Genomic DNA, 25,444 nt, shown 5'->3' with positions numbered 1-25,444 from the left:
AGTATGTATCTGTCACAAAATATGAACCCTAGCCACATTGTTAGGCAATATTAGAAGTCTCAAAAGCCACAGCAAATATTCCTTTGTCATAATTTAAAATTATGTAAATATATGCATTAAAATTATAATAAATATGTATTCATTTCTCTACAAATACATACAAAATTAGCATTCAATACCAGAAAAATACAACAGTCCAGAAATAAGTCACCATCCTTCTGAAGCGTGTTAACAATTCCAAGTGACATTTCTTCCATGCCACATTTAAACGAATCATCTTGATCTAACATCAGTTTAAAGCTTTACCTAATAAATAGTTTCTTTTTTCAGAGTGTTTCAGAGCATTTTCGAGACGCGAAATCTCATTGTGCAGTTTAAAAACCTCTTCTTTGAAATCCTCATTCTCTTTTTCAAACATTTTTTTTTTTCATGGTCATCATCTTCAAAGACAACCTGAAAGATTGCTATGCCTTGAATTTATAAGTAAGGAATCGGGGATTTAAATATGCTGCACTGGTATAATATTATACAACACAGTATCATATAATTTCTGAATTCTATTACAGAGTCATAATATGAATAGAAAAAAGTCGAGACTCTAAATAGGTCCCTGCTAGAAGAAAGGCTGCAGTACATTATATACAAAGACCATAACACATGGGGACATTTTATTGACAGGAATAATGCATATCATACTGTTTGTGTGCCCTCATCATTCAGGTCAATTTATTATGGAGGCTGTGTCCAGGAAGGCAGCTGGGGCCTATCCACCCACACTTCCCCCCGTGTTTATGAAGTGCTGTCCGTAACTAGGCAGGCAGGAGAGACTGTGGACAGGCAACACCAGGGGGTTGCAAAGTGCATGGCTAAGGAGGGGGGCTTGTTGCCTTTGTGCCATTTCTCAGTGACAGTGCTGCCAGTGTCATGAGGAGCACATCACATGTCAAAGCGGTGAAGTTTTCAGGCTGGGAGCCGCATGGAGTCCATCAGGCCTTCTGATATCAACACAGTTGGTTTTCTACTTGGTGTCGGAGCCACCCAGAGGCAATTCATATTCTGAACATTAACATGGCTTTGCATGCCTGTCACACATAGACCGTGCAGGGGTTTAATGCTATTGAAGACTACGGTTTAAATCTCTATGCAAACAGTGATTACCTTGTAAGAAGGTTTCAGGATAACATGCAACAAAAGACTTTAAAGTTATAGTTTTAGTAAAGCAAACTCATTTACATTTTTATTATGCGTGTCCTTTGTTTAAATCTTGCCACGTCCATTATGGAAAAGACTTCTTATGCAACTGAAGCTTATTGGGACAGCTACTCTTTTTTTCTTGTTGGTTTCAAAGCTATTGAAAACATTTGAATATATTGTCTTATGGCTGTCTAGATTTTACTGCCACATATTTCTTTTAAAATTATAGAAAAGCTTTCAGAGCTGGCACAGATCTTTATAGTAATACCAGAATATTAAGTAACTCCCCAAACCATTTAAAATATTAACACAAAAGAGAAGATTCAGACAGCAGTTTCTTTGCTTACTAAAGAAAATTTAGGATATTATTTGCTTTGCTTAGAAAAAACATGAACTTTTTTTAAAAAAATGCTTCAAAATAAAAACGTTCAAGAGCTTCAAAAATAAAATTCCATGGTTTTCAAATGGCATGTAAACTTAAAGTATAATGTAATGATGGGTAAAATTTAGTCCATAACTATTTGCTTTCCTCAAAAAAGACGTTTGTGATCTTCAATTTACCAGAACAAGTTATCAATGTGCATAAAATTTTGGCCACAACGTTTTCACTGATTTGATAAGAAATCATGTAAATAAAATCCCAAGTGCTCTGGAAAGTAATCATATTAGTTTGTGGTTCCTCTTCCTTTACTGGAGAAACAGTAGCAGTTTACATAAAGAGCAAGTATGATTAACAAAAATGTTACTTTTAATAATGGAAATTTTTAATAAATTCTAATAACATCCTTCAATAGTATTTCATTTTAAACATTCTTTATGCAGTAACAGATTTAAAATTAATATTCTGAGATAATTATTAGAGTGCATGCTGTTACTGAAAACTTGTTACCAAGTCCTGTGAACAGAGGAGCACACTCTAGGGAAAAAGTAGTGTTAAGACAACAGTGTATGCAATATTTAAGTAATTAGCTAACACTCCGCTCTGGCAGTGGTCAACTCTAAACCACTGCAAAACAAACTCAGAATTTCTAAAGACCTTTTAAGTAACTGTTTCAGCTCTTAATAGGCTTAAGTATTTGTTCCTTTGCTCTGGCTGCATTTGAGCATCAACAGCTGATGCACAAAGAAGAACTTTTACATAAAATAAAAAGAGTTTAATTAATCCTGTGGCTAAGTTTTAAATGGTATCTCAAAAACAAGTGTCATCATAACCTTTTAGTGTGCTAAGGAAAGGATATAAAAAACCACAAAAGACATTTTTTTCCACAAACTTGTGCTTTGCACATTACTTAGCTAACCTTTAGCTCTAGCTCCACCATCTGCCCAAACCAGGAACTGCAAGTAATTAACTATTCAGTCTCCTGCTGCAATGAGGACACTCATTAGCAAAATGAACAAAGGGACAATTTTCTGTAGCTACAGTCATCTGTTACACTTTGAGTGGCAGGTTTTGTAGCAGTGTTCTCTCTACCATCTGCCCACAGCGGCAGCGTTTGGCTTGCTTAAACTAGGGAACTTTTAAGCTGTAAGAAAAAAGGGTTAGAGGTTGGAAGGCGATAATAACACGGCTTATATAGGAGGCTTCAATATTTCTCACCTCTTCTGTTTTATTGCCTTCATTCTAACAGTTTTATTACTTTAAGTAAAAAATATGCACATTTTAATTTTAATAAATTCTATTATGTATTTGCTAAGGTTATGTATTGTAGACTTACAATTACTTTTCTAATAATACTAGACAGATATACATACATAATTTTGGAATATAGCAAACTTCAACTAGATTCATCCAGCTATACTCATAGTATTCTAGCCAAATAGGTAAAGGTGAGAGAATATAGCTATTTATTATGCAGATGAGAAGCATGCATTTCTGTTTGGTACCCTGCAGTATTTAATATACACTCAAAATAATCAATTGGCCTTTTGAATAACAGCTATGATTTTGCACTCTTACTGCAAAGAAATATGATGCCTATTACTGATGCTCTCCTATGACATGAAAGAAGAAAATATCTGAGCATGTTCTAGTTATAATTATAAACTGAAGTTACTGTTGTTGATTTATTGGCAATTTGCCTTGAAAACAAATCCACTCAAAAATCTGTCCCCCAAATTACTATGCACCTTTCAATTTCTAAGCTGTACTTTAGGTATTTACAGTCCCCATTATGTGCACCACAAGAGGGTGCAATTGTACAAGCTGTCATAAAAACAGCTCATTTACAAATACGAGTTTTTAGCTGAAAGGGAAATTATAATTTTGATATTTGTATTTATTGTTATTATCCATAATGTTACATTTGTTTGTTTGTAATTTTCATTCTTCCACAGTTTGTATCTGTACATTTCAAAGAAATGCAGTTTAAGGCTGAACATGGGAACCTCTAGTATGGCCACTGGTTGAATACAAGTATTTACTTCTCAGTCAACCACTGTTACTACACCCGTAACCTTCAATTCAGCTAATGCATATAGGGTTTCCAGGCCTCAAGATTTCAGGAGATCAAGATGCCATCAATCCTTTGACAATATGTTCTAATCACCAATCATTCTCATAGTGGTTTGATACTGTAGCTGCTGTATTTGATTTTGTCATCTATGGAGGTCTTTAAAATGTAACAAAATGTAGACACCAGCCAGGCAGGGACTGGCAAGTTGCTACTGGCCCAAATAGCTCCATTTACCTTTCAAGGCATGTCAGAGCCAGAAAAAAGATTAAAGACAGCATAGCTTTTGGAGGAAAAATAGGCATTTAATTGCAAATTCTGTGCCAGCAGAAAACAGCGAATGTTTGTTTCTGTTTTGTATAAAGGCAGAATTCTGGGAGAAGCAGCTGATCATGACAAACTTTTACTGTATGGATCAGCTAAAGATTGCATAGATACTGAAGTAGTCCTTGAAGTGCAGTGTGAGGATGAAGGGTTAGCAGCCAGTTTAACACTAATTTTTTATTGCAACCAACCTTCTCTACTTTCCCCTTTTTCATCCATTCACAAACATGTATGGGGCAAAGATGAATTAGAGGAGTCTTGTGAATTGTTGTTGAAATGCTTCTTGTGACCTGGAGAGATGCTAAAGTTTTCGTGTACAGTACTTCTTAAAAGAATGCTGTATAGATCCCAAACCCTAGGCAAATAACCCTAAGCCCTCTCCTTGGCAAGGTATCCAGTTTCTGTAATCAAGTTATCTCAAACTATTTGGTAAACAGATTTAAGCTGTGTTTTTCAATTTAGAGTATTGCCTCTTAAAAATGTTTGGACACTTTCTTGTTCACTTCCCTAACTGTGCAGGCTAGCACTAGTACTCACAAGATTCCAGAGGTTAAGTCTAATAATTGAAGGATTCCATCAACCCTTTAAAAAACTGTTGCAAACTATGAGTCTGTGTTCAGTTGCCAGTGTACTCCAACACTCTACCCACCCCCATCCCCACTCCTTTTTTTTTTTCCTAGACACTGAAGCTAGCTTCCCATTCTAGGTATGAGCTGCATTCCTTGCTTCTAGCGGTATAACTAAGAATTTCTTTCAATAGACCCAGTGCATGACAGGTTGTGACAACTGCCATGTACTTCATTACTTACCTATCACTCTGTGTTGCCTACAAGTTTAATCAGCAGTATCTTACATTAATTCCAGGTCACTGGTGAATAATGTGGAACCTTTATTAATTATTACAGAACTTTACTAAACAAAGAACCAAACAAGACCTAAACAATGTTGATTTCTCATTTACAGGTATTTTTTTAAATCTTTCATTGTTGAACAGGAGCTTTGTCCAAAGAAAATGTCTTTATCTGGTTCATAAATTATACAAACTGCAAGACCTGGACAGCATCCCATCTTACCGGAGTTAAAAGGACAAATGGCAATAGCAGATATTTATCCTACAAGCTCCATAGTCTACATAATGTAACTTTGACTGAAGTTCTTGAAGTGAACACTTCACTGCTGTGCCTCCTGGTTTTGCCCTGTAGGCAAAAAGCCTACCTCTACCCAAGGTCTACAACTACAGACTTTTAGGAGCTTCCAACCCCTTTAGTGGAAGATCACAATGCTAATTTTAAGGCATGACATAACTTACCATAGCAAAATAAATACTGCATTTTAAACAGTGCTACTAAATCAAACACCTTGCAAAAGTCTTGTCTTCACAGGTACCATTCAACTAGTATTCTACTGAAATAATGAAATCAGCTTTGTTGGAAAAGATCTATTCTGTATAAAACTTTTAGTGCCATTAGGAAAACCCATATTAAGTTTTCCATTATGTTAACATATCTAACACAAACAGGGCAGCAGCCTCTGGGGTATCCCGGGATCTAAGCTATCTTGGTTTCCTCATCTAAAAATATGTACTCTGTAAACTTGTAAAATCTTTTCTGGAGGTTAATAAATCAGAAAGTATTTATTAACCTGGGATACAAGCACCTTGTTTTACCTCCTCCTATATACAGGACATTCTTTTTTAAATTCCCCCCAAGATTCTCACATCATTAACGATTCTATAATTTTTACCTAAGAGTAAGCTCATACAATTGCAGCCGCTTCCTCTGCTCCCAATACAATAAGATTATTTTGTTTCTAATGGTGCCATTTATAGTTCCTGCCTTGATACACTGTCTATTTTATACCCTTCAAACTCTTCTAATTATATTAATAGCTATATTTTTTCCACATTTGTTGTATGTTGCTTTAATTTTTGTCATTTGCTAATGTCATCCTGCCATGGAACTAAACCAGAACTTTAATAAAAGCTGTTGTCCTTCTTCATTATGAGACTATGGCTTTTTGATCACATAATACTGTTTTCTTAGAGATTTCAGCATTTTTGTTTGTATTATTGTGTTCAGATTGTAAGCCTTGATCAGTTTTCCTCACCAATGTAAATCAAGCTTTTGAAATATTGCATGTATGTGTATAAAAAACCAGCAGCACACACAAATGTGTTCATATACTTACGGCACAAGCCACTAACTTATCTTTAACCTTGGGCTCACCTTGAGTACTGTGTGCTGTTTTGGGGCCCACAGTTTAAGACTCGAATGCATCCAGAGGAAGGCAATAAAGCTGGTGGAAGGGCTGGAAGGAATATCCTGTGAGGAATGGTTAAGGACTGTGGTTTGCCTAGCTTGGAGAAAAGGAGGCTGAGGGGAGACCTCATTGCTCTCTACAGCTTCCTGTGGAGGGGAGGTGGAGAGGGAGGTACTGAGCTCTTCTCCTTGGCATCCTGCGATAGGATGCATGGGAACAGTTCAAAGCTGCACCAGGGGAGGTTCAGACTGGACGTTAGGAAGCATTTCTTTACTGATAGGGTGGTTAAACGCTGGGACAAGCTTTCTAGAGAGGAGGTTGATGCTCCAAGCCTGACAGCATCTAAGAGGCATTTGGACAATCCCTTAATAACATGCTTTAACTTTTGGTCAGCACTGAAGTGGTCAGGCAGTTGGACTAGATGATCACTGTAGGTCCCTTCCAACTGAAAACTACTCTATTCTATTCTCTTCTATCAATTCCTTAGAAAACTATTATCAGCAATAAATAAGAAGGCTGAAAGCAGCATTTAGCTATGCTAATTTAACGAGTTTTGATAGAAACTCTAATTTCCTAAACCTATTTCAGGAAGAAAAAAATTCTAACATTACCACCTGTCTCTTCACATGACATGAAGAAGTGCTTCAAGAGTTACTCATCCTCTTCTCCAGCTTGCTGCTTGTAATAGAACCTGACCTGTGAATTACACTAGCACAAGTTCAGGATAACAAAAGTCTTAATGTACACTTACCAACAATTTCAAAACCAAATTGTTCTCTGATATTGAATACCATTCCTATAATTTTTAATTTTTTTAAACTACTTCATCTTTTCTCTAAAGCTGTTTTAGCCAAAGATTTCAACTTTACAGGTACAGGTCTACCATATTTCAGCATGTCCCTTACAACACATTTCTTGATGGGAATATGACTATGCTATCAATTTGTTAATAAGTTAAGATTGATTGACTTTATTTGATTGATTATTTGATTTTATAGAATTATTTTATAGAATAGAAATATAGAAGGATAAAAATATATTTTGGGGAAACTTATAATTGCTCAGTAAAAGCTGCTATGAGACCCTCTGTACATCCTGTACCAAGGCCAGAAGAATGGGCTGGAATCATTGTTGAAACTTAGGTAATAATTTAGGGTTTGAAAGGTTTCTTTGTATCTGACCAGTCTTCTGTATGTAGAAAGTGTATTGAGATGTCAGAATATGAGATTAATGGGAACTGGGGAGAGTCAACTGGAACAGCTTGTAGTTGCCTGCCAAGAAACCGTGAACTTTAGTAAAAGGTAATTCCGGCAGGGGGAGATCGCGACCACCGACTCATATACCACCTACCCAAATCGTACCCCAGACCCATTTCTAGACCTTTCTAAGCTCTACTGCGCAGAATTGGATATGGGAGGAGAATATTAATGATTCATGGGAAATATTGTGATTATGCATGAATACTTAATGAATATGTATGAATAAGTTTTATATATGGTATCTGATTTTAAGCTTGGTGTGCGTTGATCGTGAGAGGACTCGCTCACGCACCCAGCTGTCAATAAAGAAGTGTCTGCTTATCTACATCACATTGGTGTCGATAAGTTTTTCATTCCGAGATTTCGGTAACACCTATGGCCATATCTCCTCCCTCTTACTTAAATCCTATAATTAGTACAGTCGGTTAACATTTTGTTTTTCTCAACATTCTCTGTCATTTCAAACTAGTGTCATTTGCTTGTAACATAAAAAGCTGGAATACTATTTAGCTTCTCAGTTTGTTATTAATGAGAATCTACAAGTATGATTTTTTTTTTCAAGGCAGAACTCAATTTTTTAGATACAATGCATGCATATATATCAGTATACTGTATCTGGCTCCAGAGTGACCACCAGGTGATAGTTTGGGTGTCTTTACAGTGGGTTTCAAAGCCGCTACAGTGGGTATACACATGCCATTTGGTCAAGAGGCAGAGTCCAAAATATGTATCAAAATCCCTGATGATGCACTAAAGAATTCTGCATTACAGCACTAAAATCTACAGCCACTTCAACTTGTACCCCTAAAAGCTGCAAGACAGTTTAAGTACTGCTGCCAAACTATTTTGAACCCTAATAGCAACAAAATGTTTAACATCTAATTTTCAGTGGAAGTTACAAATGTTTCTTCACAAGCTGCTTTCTGATCCAGCTAGGTGTTCTGAAAGTAATCCCACCAACTCAGAACTTTAAAAGATAGTGAGGAGGTGATTCTGTACCCTTAGAATTCCACAGCCTATTATGATAATGACAAACCTTGTTCACATATAGCCGCCTCCTCTTTTGGGGAAGAAATCTGAGTGATAAAGAATACAATTACAACCTTAGTATATTCACATGGGAGCCTGGACTCAAGCCCCCATTACAGAGAACATTTAAATATACATATTTTCATAAAGTAAAACAGCCTCCCTGGGACTTACTCAAATGAAGCAAAAAAGAAATAAGCCATATCACTGTTGACTGTTGTAGCTAACAGGCTGTTGCAAGATGGAATTACTATCACTTCCTTCCTACGTAGGAATGACTGACCTGGCTTAACGATGCAGTTCTGGAGCAGGTTGCATAGCTGTGAGTTCCAACTGGGGAGAAACAGCTAGTTTTGTCTGAGGGTACATCTAATGCTAGCATAGTTAGATGGCATTTTCAGATGTCATTAGTACTACACATCTCAATGATGCGTAGAGAGCAGAGATGAAAAAGCAATCCAGTATCAGGCTTGGCTAGAACCTCTTTAGAGCCTGTGACTGCTTTTTATCAGCCTAAAGCATATGTGAAGTTTGAAAAAGCATTACAGATTTCTTACGCTTCAGTGAACTGCTGACGAATACAGTTAATTTGGGTAGAAGAAGGATATGTTTATATTTCAGAAGAGATACAAAGATGATATATGGACATATGCGACTGAATTATGTTTCCCATTTGAAGACTACAGACTGAATAAGTAGGAGAGTTCTTAGCCATTATAACTACTCTGTTTGGGTGAGGAAAAAGATTCATAACTGAAAAGGGCTTCTTGTGTCTATTAATGGCCGTACCCAAGTACCTGTCATATTCCATGAACTTCTATTGCAGGAGTTAAGAAAAATAAAAAGAAAGAGGGATTTTGTATTTAATTTTTATATTTTAAGTTAAGATAATCTTCAGTGCATACTCAAAATGCTGATTTAAATGATTAACACCACAATTCTGAGGAAAAAAAGAAAATATTTATTTTAGGAGTAATTTAGAGAGAGTAGGAATGAAGAGAAGCATGAGAAGATGCAATGTACGTACTTTTCTAAGTAGCAGTAGAAACGAGGTGGACCTTCCTGAAACTAAGATGTTAATACATGGAATGAGAATAGTATTGAGAGTAATATTTTATAAAAGTTTTAGAAAACTTTTTGAGTTTATTTTTTGGGATGTTTCTGTTAAGTTTTTACAAAAATATTTTATAAAATATTTTAATTTTACTGAAAAAGAAAGATCAAAAAAGGTAGTACAACTGCCAACTCGCCAGCTCTTGGCCAGATTATCACTGGTATAAATTTGTGTGACATTAATAGAGTACTATAAATTATTCCAGTCAAAATACTTAAAATAGCAAAGGATAATCCCAAATTGCATTCCAGTACCTTCCCAACCTAATGCTTCCTATCAAAATAAATGCACTAGAAATACACTACATTAAATATGTTTAAAGCTTTCCACATTTGAGTAATGAGTTTATGATCTTTTACAAAAACATACCATTTTAGTCCTTCTTTTTTTTTTCTGTCTTCCTGCAATTTTTTCTCCAGATCTTCAACTTTGGACTCTGCCTCATGCAGCTAGTTACGTAAAAGCTTCAGAAGTTTTTCTGGTAAACATGTTGTGTCTTCTCCATTTATGTTGTAATACTTCTATTACAAGAAAAGATTCTTCAGTGAGACTCTTGCATAAACTCCATAACCCTTTTTGAAAGCTACAGAATATTTTTTTGTAATTTGGACACATCATAATGCATATTTTACATTAAAAAGTTCTGTTCCAGTATCAAAAATAGAATTTTACTGTATCTGACATTTCAAATGCTTAAACAAAAGGTGTATTCTATCTCATACATAATCTATAACACTAGAGAATTCAAACACACAACAAAGAAAAAGGAAATGTGGAAAAAATTTCCATATCCTATGTATTTCAAAACTTTCGAATAAAGTATTTAAAAATGTAAGATATAAAATAAGGAGAAAATACAGCATAAGTGGAGAATAAACAAACTATTAAAACATTAACTGCCTTACTGGTATTTATTTGTGCACCTTCTTGATCGCACAAGCAAAGTGTTTAATCGCATTAAAAGATAAAAGAAGAGCACCTACAACGATGATTTACTTGTCATGTAGTAAAAAAATAAAAATAAGACTTTCAAAGAAAAGTATGTGCAGTCTCCCAGTATACAGAAATGTCTCTCAAAGGTGGCGGACTGCCAACAGCTGGCCAGTAGGAAACACTAAGCTCAAAAGTGTGTTTGAGCTCTTCCTTCAGGAGCACCTAGATACCTAGTTCAAATTTCCAAGGTTAGATGATTAAATATTGGTTAACTTCTTTAAAATATTAGTATTAGCAGGAAATACTCTCTGTTGTATAATACATTAACATTTGTAGCACTTGCTGACGAAGTGAAAGAAGTAGGGTTCAATTATTCCTCAGGCACAGTGGAGTCAAACTCAGTTCTCCTTTCCCAGAGCACCCCACCTACTTTACCAGAGCTATACACAGGCCTGGGATGGGGCCAATTTCAACCTGGTTGCTGAATCTGGACCAGAAGAATCCAAAAGTAATGCAAGATCTTCCAATGACAAAGCAAAGCAAAGGGAACCTGACTCCTACAAACCCCTGGTGAGAACACTGCTACCATATGCTCCATGGAATTCATAGGCATTTTTTACCATGGAGTAATTACATGAGCTGGATTTGGGAAAGAAAACTTACCACACACAAAATTAAGTTTGCATTATTCTAGATGGTCTGTGCAGAAGTGCTTGACCACATGTAGACATTCACGTTTTAGCTAGTAACACTTTGCTTTTTTAATAGTCTGTAGAGATTTGGTACATTCAGATGAGTCCAGAGGACAACTCAATTCACCCTTAAGTAGGTATCTAAAATAGATCTGATGAACTGTGTTCTAAAAAATACCCATTTCTCTGCCTTGACTATCAAGAAAGCAAGGTCAGCACAGCTGCATCATAAACATGTGTACAGCAGTGATTAAATGCTACAGGAGATAAACGCCACTCTCTTAATTTTTCTCAGAAGTGACTAGCTCCCAAAAAGGAGTGTTTCAGTATCTAATTTTAAAAGGGAACACAGTTCTTCTTCAAAGAGTCTATATAATCTACAGTGCTTTTAAAATCAACTCTGTTTAAACCATTAAAGTAATTGCTAGGAAGATTCCATAATTCTCATGGGAAAATCCCTGTTTTACACTTGGGTTTGGAGCACAATTTCTTTCTTCAAGTGATGGTGCTACATACATTATTCAGGAATAAAGAAGAACAAATGTATAAAACTAACTTTTTTCACTCTCTGTAAAGTCTTAATAAATCTTGTAGCTACTTTCTTTACAGAGGCTACCCTTTCCTTCAGTGCTAAAACCTAGCTTTTGCCTTCTAATTGCCCACTTTAAGCTATGCAGCATTCTTGAAATGCGTATCATCTTCTGTTACTTGCTCAGTGTTTTCAGCATTCTGATTTCCTCTCACATCTTTTTAAAATTCCTCAGCCTCACAGTTCCTCACATCTTTTCTGTGAACTTTTCTCCTTTGCTTCACATTTCTCTATCCTATTCTCTGAAACATCCACATGATTAATGCTGGTTTGAACTCATTCACAAGTGCACCTGTTCTCCTGTCCCTTCACATGTCTAGGAGATCATTCATTCTGTGGAAACGCATTCTTTTCTCCTTCCAGGGTTCTCTATGATTTTTTATATACTGTATTATACATCAGATGATGTTAATACACTGTACACACTTCCCACTATATATCTCCACTTGACTGTGCTATGTATAAACAACAGTAGAATAATTATAACTAAATATTTTTACCCATCACATTCTCCACAAAGTAAGTGAAGCTTTTTATTATTCTTTTTAATACTGAATTTGTTTTGCCAGGAAGTACAAAATTGCATGCTCCATTTGAATGTGGGGGAAGAAAGATGAAATTTAAGTTCCATGCTTTCTAATTCGGATTATTTTTACTGTTCCAATTACATCCCGAAATCTGTTAATTAGGAACATTTGTAGCACAGTCCCTAGGGGGCAGCAGAAAGCCACCTGGAGTGCCCACCATTGATCATCATTCTGTATTTGGTAACCTGAGTTCAATTACTGAACTTATCAAGACATTTTCATTTTTAATTGAACTAAACAGCATTTTATGTGACTACTATGTTTCTGCCTCCTAACAGACCCAATCACAGACTGTCCATTAAAGCAAGTTCCCTTCTTTTGCTGCAAATTAAAAAAAGTTCATCCCTTCATTTGATTTGACTACCCTCAGTAAGACAGAAAAGTAAGCACTGACTGCTTATTTGGGTCTAATCCTATGCTGCTTGAGTATTTTGTGGTCAAATGTTTTTCACTTGTCAGGAAATTAAAAACTGTGATTTTTGCTTCATCCCACTGGTATCTACTAACATACCTCATTCATATTGTAGTAACTATGATGTCACTAATCTAAAACTATACTCAAGTATGTTAAACTGCATAAGGGGGGAAACAATACCTTAAAAACAATTATATTTTTGTGTTAATTATTTTGTTTCTATTCAATATAGTTTAAATGCTTCGTCTTCATGAAAAATTCAAATACAAAGCTATTCTCTGTAATTAGTTTATAACATGTTAATACGCAGACCAGCAGTCTACTACCACATTAATGATTAAAACCCACCTCAATGCTCTGCAAACAGCCCATGCATCACAACTGTTACTTGTAGCTCTGTTGATTTTGGACCTCTTTCTGCAATGGAACTTCTAACACATTGCTGACAACTTTCATGTGCAATAAAAGGACAGGAGCAATTACAAAACCAAATCAAACCAAACAACTCTTATATAATATAATTCTTTTTCATTTAAGAAAATTAAATGCTATCCAAGCTCTTGGACTTAAAACCAATTATAAGCTCATGTTATTTTTCTATCTTTTTTTTTTCTGCATTGACTTTTTTATTATGTTTTTTTAATGTTCATATCAGAAGCTTGAAAACGACTGAGGCTTTATACATATTTCTCCCTTGTAGTGAGTGCTCACTAGTTGTAACATGATTGCCTAGGAGTGTTAATGCTGGCATGGGCTGTGAGTTACTGCCTAAAGATCACTGGCTCTATATTTGCAAAGAAACACATGGGAAAAGAACTGTAAATAATTTATACACACCAGAAGTGTGCTATGTTTCTTGCTTATTAAAATATTGTCATAAAGTATTTTACTAGAAATAACCACATTTCAATTCAAGTTTTCCTAGATATGGTTGTTAATATGCCAAGTACAATGTAATCCATGTTCTGTTAATTGCAAGTTTGCAAAGACACCTTGGATATGCGCTTTTAAATCTATATTAGCACTTTAAAAAACGTTCTTACTTTCAATACTTTTGTGGATTACTTTTCATTAAGTAAAATATTGTATTACTCTGCAGAAAGAGGGTATGTGAACGAGAACTGGAATCTAGTGAAGATTAACATGTAAGTGAATAGCAATTTTTCTGTTTACCTACTTGTGTAAAAACTCAATGTCTGTCAGTCGATCATTTACATGTTTACAAAGATTTGAAGCCTGCTCTTCAATTTTTTCTTCATATGGTGCTTGAATGATGCTTTCGTAGATGAACAAATCTTGCTGGAGGGAGTGAATGAGCTAAAAATTGAAATCTTAGTATTACTTATTTTCATACACAAAGTAAGCTAGTAAAAATAAAAGCTTTTTCTTTTTAGACTTTTTTCACTATTTTTAGTGGACTTCAGACGATTCCACTACTTTGTTCAAGATGCTGATAGCTAGATTCATTCATCTAAACACAAGCATCTAATGCATTTCTATGCCCTATGGTATCCTCTTTGGTCTTACAACAGCCACTTGGTCACGGGTCATGAAACTGTCAGAACTCACAGTTTCACATCCATACTTTGGACATCTTAAGATGTCAGCAGGAATTTCCATCTGCAGAGTAAAACACCTAAATTTAGGTGTCTACATAAGAACTAGATAAGTTCTGTTACAAGCAATGAAGTCAATAGAACTTGACTCAGTTGCTCATGCACACATGAGTAGTGTTTATTTACTGTTTATTTAGTGCCACAAGAAATGTGGTATGAAAGACATCTTATGCAGGACTGGCATATGTGACCCAGGGCTAAAGGAAACCTGTCCCTCTCTGAAACCAGAGACAGGGCAAGTAGCATATTTTTAGATATTTCAAATGACAACACAGACAGATCTGCACTAACTATATGGGAAGTTTAGATGACCTGCTCAGACAAAGATACCCCCATGAGACACCTACAATGTAGGTTTCTTAATCTGTGAGCTGATTCTCACCCCAAATAACAAGTTAGACTATTAAATAAGGAGAGCCTTCTATGACGAAAACATGAAATATTGCACCATAATGTTCTCTGATGAAATTTACAAGTAATTATATGAAGAAAATGGTAATTACATCTGCAGAACAAAATTATAAAAATGTGCCAAAATAAACATATATTGCCATGTCAGAAGTATCAATGATATCCTTGTAATGTTTCTTGTAAGCACTACTCCATTGTATCACTCCTGTGGATATATAAATTTAAAACTGACATTAAGACAACTGCAACTCATGAAATGGAAGATCTGGATATACAATATTAAGCGTTTTACTTGTCCCAGGCAAGGAAAGCATCTGTTAACTAAAAACTCCCCCTCCAAACCTTCGGTACTGCAATTTTTAAAGACATTTTGATTCAGTATTTGATGGACAGAGAATATTTATGTAGGAAAGATATTTAGCTTTCTCAAAAAATAACTAATTTAGGAACATTAAAGTATCTGCCAGACAGGAACTAGTCCAATTCTGCAAAGGAGACCCATACACGTGTATCAACACAGGTATCAAAATGTAAGCCCAGAAAACTTGTTTATAAATCCTAATTCAACAGTCTGTAAAGTATTATATGGTAAAAAGCATAAAAATGTCTCTATTTTAGCAAGAACTGAGAGAGGAATTGTTAAAGGAAATGCATTCTGCTTGCCAGTGGCTCAGATGAGCAAAATACTCTGAAGTCTTTCAGTGGTGTGAAGTACAATGAGATATTGCTTCCAAAAATAGTACCAAATGCATTTATTTTTAGTTCTATATATACCATCTAAGGACTAAAAAGGAAAGCTTTTTTTTTCTAGGAAATTCACCTTTTTGTGCACATAATTATTTTATATTCTAAAGCACCTTCCTTTGTAATTTCTTACATAGTAAAGGGACAGATAGAAACGCATTTTGACAGAACATATTTCCCTCTGCAGGTCTCTAGAGGCACCCGTCTTCCATCAGTAATTGATAAGGCATTTATGTTAAACAGACAGCACTGTGCCTCTTTATGTACTGCACACTCCCTCCCAAGTTTAAACATCAAATTTCAGTGAGGTGCTGCTTAAAATACACATATAATTGTACAAAAGTAGATAATCTGATTTGGATCCTCTTTCTAATTTTGCTTTTATATGTGATTTGCAGAAGCACTGCACTGTTTAATCTCCTTAATCTGATGTGTGACATCTCCTTAGCTAGACTCATAACTGATATCAGGTAAGTATCAATGGAACTGACAGGCCCAGATTTATTTCCAGACTCTTAGCCACTATTAGATAGGTTTAAACCCTCGGAATTTTCACTTATTATTTTTTGTACATTAAACAATGTTAATCTCTACGTAATTTTCTCTGATTCAGATAGCCAAGTAATCCAGTCTCTAATTCATCTATCAATAGTTGTACATTATTCTATTTTGAAAACAGAAATTATATAATTTAGTTGAAATAGGTATATGAAGACAGAAGAAAAGCCAAAACAGATCCCTTAAGAATTACACAAAACAGACATGACAGCGACAAAAGCACATGTTCTACAGCTTGAGGAAGACTCTGTTATGATACTTTTCTAATTTACCTCGATTAAAGCTTGTATAACAATAGCTAGCTCCTTTAATTCTGCTATTTCTTCGAAATCTAGTTGCATAGCATGATCTGTGCTGTAATGCCCTATTTTTAAGTAATCCGAAATGCGGTCTACAAATCCTGACAGAATTGAAATAAACACTTGCAATATTACAGTACTTGCATTAATCAAGTTAATCAATCTTCTGTAATTATGGAAATTCAGAGGCAAAGTGCCTATCTATTTTTTAATCATTTTACTTGTCTGACTTTTTAAAGATAGATGGGAGTTTAAAAGCATGTAATAAACACTTGTTCCTGTTTGTTTCATGAAGACAAGTTTTTTTATTCAAATAACAAAAGTTAAGAAACACTAAACATTGTACTAAAGAACATAAAAGAAAACACTAAAGAAAAGAATGTCTTTTGTCAGTAAATAGATTACTTCCAGCGTTCTGCACAGAAATATATCAGTCCAGGAGTTCTAGATTTGGTTAGGAGCTGGGTTTTCTGTCTCACTGACTATTTGGATACTATTAACATAGTCTAAAAGACACTCAACATTGTTACATTTTTAATAAAAAATCAGAACATTGAATCACTAAAAGCACATTTTTACTTTGTCAAAATTCTTTTCTGTTAGAAATGGATGGCATCAGAAAATTCTTGCCCCAGTCTACCTAATAAACAGGTCATCCTAACTGGGCAAAGAAGTTTAAAATTTTAATAGCATTCAATCGGAGCTGCTCCAAAGAAAGGCCAATAGAGCTGGGGTTGTGCAGCCTGGAGGAGAAGGCTCTGGGGAGACTTTATTGCATCCTTTCAGTACTTTAAAGGGGGCTTGTAAGAAAGATGGGAACAGACTTCTTAATAGGGCCTGTTGCAATAGAACGAGGGGCAATGGTTTTAAAATAAAATAAGGCAGATTTAGACCAGATATAAGGAAGATATTCTTTACAAAGAAGGTGGAACACTGGAACAGGTTGCCCAGAGAGGTGGTAGATGCCCCATCCCTAGAAACATTCAAGCCAGCTTGGATGGGGCTCTGAGCAACCTGATCTAGTTGAAGATGTCCCTGCTTGACACAGGGGGGTTGGTGACCTTTAAGGTTCCTTCCAACCCAAACTATTCCATGATTCTGTGTGTGAAACTCCTCACTGACGCAGTTGTGATCCCAGCTGTAACGCTGCCCTCTAAGACGCACAGCACAACCAACTCTGAATTACCATGGGCTATGTTAACCTTAATTTAGTGCACAAATAGATTACTTACAATCAAAAGTACAAGTAGATTCTTCCAACACAGAAGAGAGAAGTGTATACAAGATAAAGCCTTGCTCTTGTCAGTCTCTGGAACAGCAGCAAAATACAGCGAATGTTGTTAAATAGGTAAGACAGGTATTTAGGTGAAAGTTGCATGTATAATTGTGGAGTGGCTGGAAGACAACCGACATATTATGAGCAATCCAGACCGAGTGGCCTCATTGTAACAGTAGGCTGCAGCTGTTGCGAAGGACATATGCAAGGCCAAGAGAGACAAAGAAACTGTGTACTGGCAGAGAGATAAGAAAGTTGGACTATTAAGGAAGAGCATACATGGGAAAGAGATAAAGGAGTTGGACTGAAAAATAAGAAAATAGAATGTAGGCGAGGAGCATGGATACCACACTGTGACCAATCATAAGTGCAGGAGAGTGAATAGACAAGCAGCTTTAGCCTATTAGCAATCTAGAAGCAATGTGTGTGCTTTGTGCTAGTGTATAAACTGCTGTGCATCCCTTAATAAAGTGGCACTAACTTGATCACATTGGTCGTGTAAGTTGTGTCTGAGGCTTCTGTGTCATATAATCCCTCCAGGAGCATTACCAAGAGCAAAATTTAGGTGCGTTCGGTTTCATGCTCGAAAGACCCGTGAAACGGGGCCGTTAACGACGCCTGGTATCACCCGAGACCGATCGGGAACCGTCCTCCAGCTGTAAAACTGCAGCTTCACCCTCCTGCAGTTGTACAGCCAGGCGGGGTCTCCACAGAAAGCAACCGTGCCCATACCAGCCCGGGCTCTGACAGCAACCCGCCTCCGCCGAGGGGTGCCTGCGGCGCCGCGGGACGCCGGGCCAGGCCCCGGGCCCCGGGCCCCGAGCCCCCCGCCCGCCGCACCTCAGCGCCCCGCCACCGCCCCTCACCGGCGCTCGGGCTCCGGCTCCTCCAGGCAGCGCCAGCAGCTCCAGCGCCTGCGGGGCCAGGCGGGAGGCCCGGGGCCGCGGGCCGGCAGCCCTCCCTGGCGGGACGCTCACGGCCGGCCGGGCCCGCCCTCCGCCGCGGCGGGACACCGCCCGCGCAGCCATGGCAACGCGCAAGCCCTGCACGCGGCGCCGGCCGGAGCAGCGAGAGGCGACACTTCCGGCCGCGGCGACAGGAAGTGACGCGTGACGCCGGGGCCGGGGTGCGGTACCGCCCGCCACGCCGCGCCTTCTCCGGCGGGGGCGGCGCCTCAGCCCTCCCGCCCCTGCCTGCCCGCGGGACGGAACCGCCGCCGGCCCCGCCGCCAGGCCCCGCTCTTCCGCGGCCCGCAGCGGCGCTGCTGCCGGCAGCAGTTGCTGAGAGGCCGCCCGCCCCGGGGGCATGCCCCGCTGTCCGGTTCAGCCTCGGAAACTCGCCCTTGGGGAGCAGACTGCAGCGTCCCAGGGGCCGGCAGGCAGAACGCTTTTCACAGATTGCTATGTGCTGCCAGGCAGCTGTTACTCCACAAAGAATCTCACTCACTTCTCAATGCTTTTCTCGTGCAACGCGCATTAATCTACTACAGTAACCCCTTCCCCACCTCCAGCCAACTTCCTCACTGTTACAAGGATCCGGCTAACTCAAGCCTATTAAGGCTAGAAGTGCTGATAAGTTGAAAATGCCTGTGGTTAGGTACTCACTGGAGGTTAATTATCTGAGGAGGGTTCGTGGGCTCCAGGTAAATTTTGAGTGCAAGAAAGGTTTTCCCCACACTATGGCATGTTTCAGAGAATATTGCATAGAATGAGGCACCCAAATGCAATGATTCCCACCACACATTGACCATCCTGACCTTCATCCACCTCTCCCTTATCCAGTCTGTTTGAAAACAGAAGTGAGGAGTTCAGATGGGCTGTTGAAGCTACACGAGAATTAAGAAGAATGTGGAGGAAACACAGAATAGCATTTTAGGTGCTGGAGGTAGAAGAAGAGATCTGAGGCAAGTTGATGACTGCAGGCCAGAAGAAGGTGATGTCAGACATAAGTATAAGCCATTATGAGTGGCAGGCATGTTTGCTTTCATTGTAATAACAAACTTAGGCTTTGACATTCCAGTTTTCACATGGTTAGGAGGCAACAGGGTGATATCCAAAAGCTAAGCATAATTTTCTTATAACTGCCCCTTGATAGAAGTCCATCAGAGAGTCTGAACTAGCTGGAAAACCTGTAAAGTTATGATTCTGTCTTTGAATACGCTACTTGATGTGTAGTGCTCTTTCAGCTCAATAGTTATTAGCATTTACACTAAAAATCACTTCAGTGTTGCTTGAACTCAGCTTCCAGCTAGATAGATGGCAAGCATTTAATATCAAACATCACATCAACACGGCACAACTCTATAAATATAGAAGCAAAATAATGTCTTATCTAATACAAACTGTCGGGAGTTTTAAACAGGATGATTGCTTCTAATGGAATTGAATTTTGCTAGGATTGACACCTGTGTCTGTTCAATGTGATACATAATTTTTATGAACCAGGTTACAGACTCAGTTTCCTTTATCCAAAAAGAGTAAAAGACCATTTGCAATATTTGGAGTGATTAGCATGGGTAAAACCATTTCAACTTTTGTGAATCCACAGAAGTGTCAGGGATTCATGTGGCTTACAGAAAAAAGCGGGCCTTTATTTTCAAGAATGAAAGAATTTTTATTAATTGAACCTTTTCTGCATGCTTTAGGTGCTCTCTCTCATTTCATCCAAAGAAGAAATGAGGAAAGCGATACAAACTGCCAAGATAAAATTAAATGCCTGATTTGTTTTCTTCCTTGAGCTCAAGCTGAAAAAGGGATAAAACAGCTATCTCTCTATATTAGTGAAAAGTAATTGGTAAGAAGTTTAAGAAGTTAGATATACTGCAGGAGATAAGTCATCAAGACATTCACAAATATTACCTAAAAGACTATAAAAAGGGAGATTTCATTATTAAGTCACATGTGCTGAGTAATAGTTTAAACTGATACTTGTAACTCAGGTATTCTTTTCAGATATTTTCTTTTGGTTAGAAAAATGGTAAGGGTAATTGAGTGAAAGGCAGAAATTGGCATAAACACACCATTTGTAAAACCTGTCTTTTACATCACCTTCCAACAATGATAATGTAGAGAAGAGTGCATTTTGTTTTGGGAAAAGGTATAATTTGCCATTGGAAACAGAGAAAAAGTTTATGAACATTGGCTGTAGTGTGATGTGGCAAAAACTGCCAAAAAATTGCATCAAAATTTTTATGACATGTAGGGATCAGATTACAGAAGACGACTCATTTTCTTAACCCCATATATTGCTTTGATACATATGAAAGAAGCAAGCTGTATGCATTAGAGAATCTGATCAGAAGATTCACATTTATTTATAAACACCAGAAAACACTGAAAAAATCAACACTTTGTTTATGATATATGTAATTCTGTGTCGGTTGTTTTCTTATTTTTGATTACAGTCTGGTCATAACTATTCTAACTACTATCTTTATGTTAAGTAGCTCCATGCTTCACACCCTAATTACCTACTGCAGTCATAATAACCTTGTTTATTTAGAAATGTCTTTACTGTGTAGCCTGGGCAAGGCCAGCTATTGATTCTTTTGAGATAATAATAAAAAGTTACTTGTTTATAGTTTTCATTTACCAAATTCCCTGAAATGGATTTTATGATTTTTAATTCAGTTAGGAGCTGCTGAAAATGGATTTGGAATAGTTTGGGTGCCACATCTTACAGAATAGTATTTATGTCGTGATAGAATACTGGTTTTAACTCTGCAAAATTAGTTTAGTTGTAATCTTTGAAAACAAGATCCTACTTGCCTCTGACTGGTGTCCTGTCTGTCCAGGAGCATCGCTGTTTTGCTGGCCAGGGCTTCTGCTTTTCATGCGAGGAAGTGTGGCACCACAAGCAACCACAAGGAAGAGACTGGGCTTCTGCATAAGCATGTCCTTCTCACCAGGGGTTCCCATTCAGCTTAGATGAACTTGACCACTAAGGAACTGATGTTTACATTTGCACATAACATCTTTTAAAAACAAGATACCCTTTTATTGCTTAATCAAACCACAGTACTGAGGGTCCATTAAGTTGGAATGGAACAACAAAGCTTCTGTGGCTGTTGTGATGTGTCTCTTCATCTCTTTGGCCTGAAATGTTCCGTTTCAGGGACAGGACAGAATGGGCAACACACAATAAGGCTCTTCCTTTCCAGCTCTCTCAGGTTTTTGCTTCATATTCTAATTGTGATCATTTTACACATTCAGTCGCCTTTGACAAAAGTCATCAAGAGTTAATGTTGGCTCACTAACTTCTGACCAGGTCTCCAAGGTAACCAGATTCATGTACTAACAGTTGTTTCTTCTTACAACCCAGAATCTCTTAGTCCTGTATTTCAGAGAAACAATTTTCTAAGTTAGAGTGGGTCACAATACAAGTATGACAATCATATCCCTACACATTTCCTATTTTTCCTCATTATCTGAGCCATGTTTGTTGACCTAAGAGTAATACAATGTATCTATTTTATTCTCACTGGCTTTGTTGGAAAAAGTGAACAGATCTTTGGGCATATAGATCCTTCTGCAAGTCTGATAAAGCAGCTGCAAACTTCATAAGAGAGTTGCTCTTTGTTTAAACTACATTAATTCCTTGGACAATTTGGAGGAAGAAAAAAGTGTAACCACATTTTCAGAAGAGAGCTGTATTTGCAGGGAGGGAAAATGACAGATTATAAAACCCAAGGAAAGAGAGATACATGGAACAAAGAAGTAGGACAAGACTTGAATGCATATTAAGATCAAAGTCTTTAACTAGCTGTTGCCCTACTGTTATCATTAAACTATAATAGTCCTCACATTCATAGGCCATCCTGATTTCACAATGCTGCTGCTACTATTTTGTTACTAGGATCCTTTCATAAAATTACTTGCAATTATGTCATATCTGAAAGCCAAGGCTGTGAGTCAAGACTAAATTTATTCATTGTCAGTTTGTATCCATTTCTTTTTGGCCAACACTGTCCTTTAACTTAACAAGCTCTTCTCACTGGCTAGCATTTCATCTGTGCTGTATTTACAGAGTTCCCTTCTCAACCTTCCTTAGCTAATGCAAGCCAAGAACAGTTAGTCTTCTCTTGTTAGACAGTCACCGGTGCCCTGATCATTTTAATTCCCCTTTGCTCATGTTCCAGCCAAAATTCAACATCCCTAAGCAACGTTGACCAGAAATGCATATGTATGCCAAATGAAGCCTCACAAGTCCTTTCTACAAGAGATGCTTATTTATTTTGGATATGTTCTCACCTGCTGTGTTCTAGGATCCTTTTTGTCCTTTTGAAAGCTGCATCATATCAGAAACTGCAGTGGTTCTCCAGTTGAATAGCATGTGTGGGTTCTTCTCCTGTCCTGATGGTCTCCCACAGATGAGATTCTGCTAATAACAGAAATACTGACCTGCCACCAGGTGGATGCTCTTTCATTTTGCACTGCTGAATTTCATTTAGTCACATAACCAGTTCTTCCTCTAGTCTTCAAAAGTTTCCCATATGATGCTTCAAAAATCCTCTTTCTTGTAAAAATCCTGCTCAGCTACTGTGAAAATCAGTAGCGCATTAAGTGCTGGTGTAATTAATGAAAATACTAAAGTCGGTCCCAAGATGGGTATTTGAAGAACTCCACTAGCAAGTTTCTTTCAGTGCAACTATTGCTTTAAATTATCTTCAGTTGTCTCTCCTCTAGCCACGCCGATTGCCACCTTTTATTTCCTGTTCTAATCCCTATCTTCATTGGTTTGGTAATGCCTTGGACTATGCAGTGTCAGAAACTTCATTTACATACAGCAAGAGGAGGGATACTAAATTTCCTATAGTTACTTTCTATGAAATTCAGATAGACATGAACAAAAACCTCTGTTCAGTTGAAGGGCCCTGGTCTGATACTGTAACCTGATTCTAGTTAGCATTCCGAGTCTCAATTACTAATTAATGCTTAATTTGCATAAAATTGTGCTTCCATATAAATCACAACTTGAAGAGTATTTATATTTCCATGTAAAGATAATGTAACTCTCACAACTAGTGATTCTTTGTAACAATTGTAATGTTTCAATTACACTGGAATGAGTACTGAAACTCTCAAATTACTAAAATATGATTTAAAGATTTCTATATATGCTCACTCAAAGCATCAGGAACACTACTTTGTATTTCAGGCTAACTAAACTGAGTTAAGATTTTGTTCTAATTGGAGTTTTCGATATAAATCCACTAACTGTAGTGTAGCTGTTTCTGACTTCTTCCAGTGAAAATTACTTCAGATTTGGGATCATTGTTATAAATGCTCTTTTAAATTATCTCTTGCTGTATTAGAACTTGGAAAATGTCAAATCAGAAAAACAATTCTGTATTGTAGATTTAGCTGTGGAAAACTAGGTTAGAAATATTTTAATTATTTGCACAGAGTAGGACATCAGTCAGGATGAATTGATGTCATCTCTGCTCTCTAATGGCTCTACCTGCATTATTTTTTCTTGTTAGACAGTGGAGTTACATAGTTGTGATCTGACCTTGCCCTAACAGTTAGCTCTGTGCTACACAGATGGAAGCAGAGCAGGTTTTTAATTGTGGTGAGGTAAATTGTCTCCCTACATTTCATCAGGGCTAGGACATGACTTGCTGAGCTGGTTACGTAGTACGTAACCACAGCCCTTTCTCACAGGAAGGACTCAGCAGTGGAACAACAAAGCTGGTTAATGGAATTATGTGCTATTCCATGACTCTCAAAGCATGAATGATGAAATGTGGTTTTCTGTGACACTGACTTCTCTGTGTGAAGTGGTGATTCCTCCTTTTACTGCTTACTGATGGCAGAAGGGTGGGGAAAGGTGTGCATTGCAAGGTTGTGGAGAACAGAGGAGATGACACTTCCCATTGAATCAGTCTGTTCCAAAGCCTTTCTGTTGCGAGGCCACACGTAGAAGTGCTGGCTACTTTCTGTCTCACTGCAGTATTTTTTCACTTCAAGAGTAGGCAATATTGCACCTTCTTTTCTACCACAGTTATTTTATGCTTACAGTTTTTATCAAGATTAATCTATTAATAATATTTCCTGTAATTGTGAGTGGTGATTTCCTGCTTCTGGTATTTCTGTATTGCCCACTTTCCCTACCTCCTTCACAGTCTGTCCTCGTCCGAACCCTTTTCTGCTCTTGGTATTAGCCAAAATATCTACTTTCCACAACCCTAAATTTGCCATTAACCAACATGAAAGGGAGAGAAAGTGACTATTTAATTTCCTATAACTGATAACAAAATATAGACATTACAAACACTTTTATATCTTGTAAGGTTTATTAAAATAGGGAAGATAACTCTTTCTAAATGTCATATACATTATAAGACTTGTTTATAGCACATTATTACCACTAGTTTTTTTCAGAGGAAACAGCATTTCAATCCCCTTTTTTTCCCCTGGTTGCACCTTAAGGTTCTATGCACAATGACCACCACAAATGCAGTCTACACTTCTGAGTAGAAATGAGAGACTTGACCTGCGTCACTGCTCACATTTAGAGACTCACTTACCAAGTGGGATACCACCCGACACCTTGAGATATGAGCAAATATCTATATTTATCACTAGCAGCCCTTTTTCCACAAACTCTTGCCACATGATGTCACAGTGTGGGTTACATCTCTAATGACTGGTGCACCCATACAGCGAGTAAGATTTTAATAAGATTTTAACATGA

General features: G+C 37.5%; 1 pseudogene across 1 annotated transcript in view; it reads right to left on the bottom strand.

The window, feature by feature from the left end:
- LOC129735880 (uncharacterized) overlaps positions 1–19,056 on the bottom strand; it is a 49,428-nt pseudogene extending 30,372 nt beyond the window's left edge. The window contains exons 1-6 of the transcript XR_008731791.1: positions 18,616–19,056; positions 16,447–16,674; positions 14,019–14,162; positions 13,194–13,262; positions 9,999–10,150; positions 296–453 (exon numbers count right to left, since the gene is read on the bottom strand). The product of XR_008731791.1 is annotated as an uncharacterized LOC129735880 (transcript). The remainder of the gene's footprint in view (positions 1–295; positions 454–9,998; positions 10,151–13,193; positions 13,263–14,018; positions 14,163–16,446; positions 16,675–18,615) is intronic.
- Between the last annotated feature and the right edge of the window lie 6,388 nt (positions 19,057–25,444).

The sequence above is a fragment of the Falco cherrug genome, chromosome 4 (assembly GCF_023634085.1).
Source record: "Falco cherrug isolate bFalChe1 chromosome 4, bFalChe1.pri, whole genome shotgun sequence".
Lineage (NCBI taxonomy): Eukaryota > Metazoa > Chordata > Aves > Falconiformes > Falconidae > Falco > Falco cherrug.
Note: the sequence above shows the minus strand (reverse complement) of the source record. Positions and strands in the feature narration are given on the sequence as shown.